This window comes from Manis javanica, chromosome 4, assembly GCF_040802235.1.
Source record: "Manis javanica isolate MJ-LG chromosome 4, MJ_LKY, whole genome shotgun sequence".
NCBI classification, from domain to species: domain Eukaryota; kingdom Metazoa; phylum Chordata; class Mammalia; order Pholidota; family Manidae; genus Manis; species Manis javanica.
In genome coordinates, this window is record NC_133159.1 from 112,680,858 (window position 1) to 112,686,857 (window position 6,000).

The following is a 6,000-nucleotide window of genomic DNA, read 5'->3' on the forward strand; positions in this document are numbered from 1 at the left end:
AACACAGACAACGTGAAACGAGAGTCACAAGAGACACACCACACACCAGGTACGTAAATGGTCACAACACACACGAAAAACATTGCACAGCTGCGTACTGCACACACCGTGAGACATACTAACCGAGCAAATCCGCACACAGTCAACACCCCTCACATCACGTGCATAGCTCAAACAGCCAAACACACACACAACCTAACACAAATCACAAGCACACGCGTAAGTCAGGCACAACACGCACAATTCCACACGAAATCATTAAAAACCTACACAACAGACCGACAACACACTACACACAACACACGCAGCCACAGAAAGGCAATATAGAGCACGCACAGACACACGCGGAGGCACCACGAAACAAAACACACAAACACACAAAACATACACTCACAGAGCACATCAGGTGCAACGCAGAACTAACATCACACAGAATGCTCCAAATACACAGACCAACCAACATCTACCGTGTACGTAACACACAGAAAGCATACAGACGGCACTCACTAAACCCGGAACACAGTACACAACACAGCAGACAACAGAAAGACCAGAGACATTACACATGAAACACGACACCGGAAGCCACACAAGAAAAACAGGACGCATACAAACACCAACGGATAACTCATCAAAAATCACAAATGTACAACACACAACACAAAATGTACAACACTCAATGCACACAACCCACGACTCACAACCACACACATCACACATTGCATGCCACACAGAGAAAATTACAGAGCAATGAACTCAACAAGCAGTAAAGAACCCACACCACACTCAGTACATACTCAACACACGCAACACGGACAACACACAACACACACAAAATAAACAAGACCCACAGATCACAGTCAACACAGCCCGAAACACACAAGAGCACACGTGTAGCACACACAGCATAGCAAAACGGAATACACACAGAATCACAAAACAAACACCACAAATCACTCGCCACCGCATATCAACAACGAAAAACAGCACACTTCACAGAAAAATCCAGAAAGCACAACACAGATCAAACACACACAATACACAGTTAAAATCACATAACCACAACCCACACAGCAAGACATAAAACAACGAAACCAAACGAACCACACCACACACAACACAACGCACACAGAAGGGTACATCACAACAGTGCAAACAACACACCCTGCATACAGCAGGCATAAAACAACACACACAGGTCATACAACACGCCGGCCACTCACACACATGGAGAGCGGCAGCACAACACATACAACGCACATGCAAAGCAACCCCAACACGCGAAAGGAGTTTACATACAAACTCTCCACACACAAACATCACATCACACTAAACAACAAACCGCACACACTCTGAGAACATAACTGCACACAGTACACATGAACCACGGCTTTCAGAGTAAAGGCGATACACACAGTGAGGGACAATGACCAACATGAACACACACAGTACACGCATCACAAATTACCCTCAATACTCAAACAGCGAGCCCCACACACCACCTGTCAGACGCAAACACACGCAAGTCACAACCACATGCAAAACTCGCACCACGCACAACACATGCGAAATGACATGCAAAAAATACACAAACCGCAACAAAAAGAACACTGAGTTTATGAAACACATTTCACAGAGTGCACACATCACACAAAACACACATAAAACGTACAGCGCGTAGGGCCTCACAGAACACTATGCAAAGCACGCAACCTATATACAAAGCATATCCGACACAGCACACAATTAATATCCCACACAACACGTAAAACGCACAGATGACACACCAGCAAAATACGCAAATCAGATAGGAATACACACATGCAACTGAGAACACATACGTTGCACATCACGTAACACGCATGATCACACACTAAACATGAAACAGAAAACCACTCACAGACCACATAACATTCCCGAACCACGAACACAACACGCTACACAAGAGACGCCTAACACCCAACACACAGACGCCCTACAAGCACACAGCACAGGACCACCCACAAACACACCCGTCACACAGCACTCCACGGAGAAATACACACAGAGCACACCCTGCAAACAACATAGTACCCAAACTGCACACATCACATACACAAAAGTCCCAACACAGAAAGTAAACGACACACAGGAAGCACCACATGCACAAACGCATAAACACTGCATTGCACATTAAGCAAAACAGATCAGACTTCAGAGCAGAAGACGCACAATAGCACACAGGATGCGAAATGTAACACAACACGGAATACACACACAATCACAACAAAAACCGCAAGCCACAACCTACATTATACGCAAGAGACAACGCACTTCACACATAACACGAAACCCAACAAACAGAAAACACCACACAGAAAGACGCACGACACAAACAGCGCACACACAACACACACACTAAAAGAAACACGTCAATTACGTTACCATAACACACAAAATAATCCACAAATTACAGAGTACATCACACAACACACACAAACATCACACACAATTTATACATCACACCTCATAACACACACAACTCCCTGCATTGACAACACAGCAACGTAGACCAACGCAACCACTGCATACCACCCTTAAAGCCCCGAACAACACACACTCAAGGAATAACCACAATAAACACGAGTAAACACCCACCAACACAAAGAGAACACACGTAAACTCAACATGCAAAAAGCACATCAGATGAAACAACATACACCACAAACATCACAGGACATAAAGGCGCACAATTCTCAGAAACCACACTTAACCATGTACACACCACACACACAAGGAGGCACACTGCACAAGCAAAACCATATACAGATAACACATTTCCCCTCACACACAACCAATTACACACACAGCTTCTCAAACACAGCTAAACACGTATCACAATCACACACGCATAACACACACAACACATACCAAACCACACACAAAACACACAACCAACAACAAATGCACATAGCACTCTTTTCTAACACTACACACCTCACTCACAACCGCACACAGACACCCCACACATATGTACACACGGGCACCTCGATGCAATGCACAAACAAACACACACACAAAACTCAAAAAATAACAACACAACAGTCACAGGGCACACACCAGACACAACAGAGCACGTTTCTCGTGGAACACACGAATCGCATTTGCGAGAGTACATGCACCACACTCCATGAGGAACACTAAACAAACACAACCACACACAGATGACATCTCACATCACAAACGTGAAAACCAAACACACACATCACCACTCAAACACAACCACACACAAATCACAATCACACACGGAAAACACACCCAACGCCAATCCCTAGGCAAAACACACATAACCAACAAAGAAGACAGCGCACATTGCATACACTACACACTACCAACACAACCACGCACAGGCACAAAACACATGCACCGTCACACAGGAGCACAGCGCAGAACACACACACAACACAGACAACGTGAAACGAGAGTCACAAGAGACACACCACACACCAGGTACGTAAATGGTCACAACACACACGAAAAACATTGCACAGCTGCGTACTGCACACACCGTGAGACATACTAACCGAGCAAATCCGCACACAGTCAACACCCCTCACATCACGTGCATAGCTCAAACAGCCAAACACACACACAACCTAACACAAATCACAAGCACACGCGTAAGTCAGGCACAACACGCACAATTCCACACGAAATCATTAAAAACCTACACAACAGACCGACAACACACTACACACAACACACGCAGCCACAGAAAGGCAATATAGAGCACGCACAGACACACGCGGAGGCACCACGAAACAAAACACACAAACACACAAAACATACACTCACAGAGCACATCAGGTGCAACGCAGAACTAACATCACACAGAATGCTCCAAATACACAGACCAACCAACATCTACCGTGTACGTAACACACAGAAAGCATACAGACGGCACTCACTAAACCCGGAACACAGTACACAACACAGCAGACAACAGAAAGACCAGAGACATTACACATGAAACACGACACCGGAAGCCACACAAGAAAAACAGGACGCATACAAACACCAACGGATAACTCATCAAAAATCACAAATGTACAACACACAACACAAAATGTACAACACTCAATGCACACAACCCACGACTCACAACCACACACATCACACATTGCATGCCACACAGAGAAAATTACAGAGCAATGAACTCAACAAGCAGTAAAGAACCCACACCACACTCAGTACATACTCAACACACGCAACACGGACAACACACAACACACACAAAATAAACAAGACCCACAGATCACAGTCAACACAGCCCGAAACACACAAGAGCACACGTGTAGCACACACAGCATAGCAAAACGGAATACACACAGAATCACAAAACAAACACCACAAATCACTCGCCACCGCATATCAACAACGAAAAACAGCACACTTCACAGAAAAATCCAGAAAGCACAACACAGATCAAACACACACAATACACAGTTAAAATCACATAACCACAACCCACACAGCAAGACATAAAACAACGAAACCAAACGAACCACACCACACACAACACAACGCACACAGAAGGGTACATCACAACAGTGCAAACAACACACCCTGCATACAGCAGGCATAAAACAACACACACAGGTCATACAACACGCCGGCCACTCACACACATGGAGAGCGGCAGCACAACACATACAACGCACATGCAAAGCAACCCCAACACGCGAAAGGAGTTTACATACAAACTCTCCACACACAAACATCACATCACACTAAACAACAAACCGCACACACTCTGAGAACATAACTGCACACAGTACACATGAACCACGGCTTTCAGAGTAAAGGCGATACACACAGTGAGGGACAATGACCAACATGAACACACACAGTACACGCATCACAAATTACCCTCAATACTCAAACAGCGAGCCCCACACACCACCTGTCAGACGCAAACACACGCAAGTCACAACCACATGCAAAACTCGCACCACGCACAACACATGCGAAATGACATGCAAAAAATACACAAACCGCAACAAAAAGAACACTGAGTTTATGAAACACATTTCACAGAGTGCACACATCACACAAAACACACATAAAACGTACAGCGCGTAGGGCCTCACAGAACACTATGCAAAGCACGCAACCTATATACAAAGCATATCCGACACAGCACACAATTAATATCCCACACAACACGTAAAACGCACAGATGACACACCAGCAAAATACGCAAATCAGATAGGAATACACACATGCAACTGAGAACACATACGTTGCACATCACGTAACACGCATGATCACACACTAAACATGAAACAGAAAACCACTCACAGACCACATAACATTCCCGAACCACGAACACAACACGCTACACAAGAGACGCCTAACACCCAACACACAGACGCCCTACAAGCACACAGCACAGGACCACCCACAAACACACCCGTCACACAGCACTCCACGGAGAAATACACACAGAGCACACCCTGCAAACAACATAGTACCCAAACTGCACACATCACATACACAAAAGTCCCAACACAGAAAGTAAACGACACACAGGAAGCACCACATGCACAAACGCATAAACACTGCATTGCACATTAAGCAAAACAGATCAGACTTCAGAGCAGAAGACGCACAATAGCACACAGGATGCGAAATGTAACACAACACGGAATACACACACAATCACAACAAAAACCGCAAGCCACAACCTACATTATACGCAAGAGACAACGCACTTCACACATAACACGAAACCCAACAAACAGAAAACACCACACAGAAAGACGCACGACACAAACAGCGCACACACAACACACACACTAAAAGAAACACGTCAATTACGTTACCATAACACACAAAATAATCCACAAATTACAGAGTACATCACACAACACACACAAACATCACACACAATTTATACATCACACCTCATAACACACACAACTCCCTGCATTGACAACACAGCAACGTAGACCAACGCAA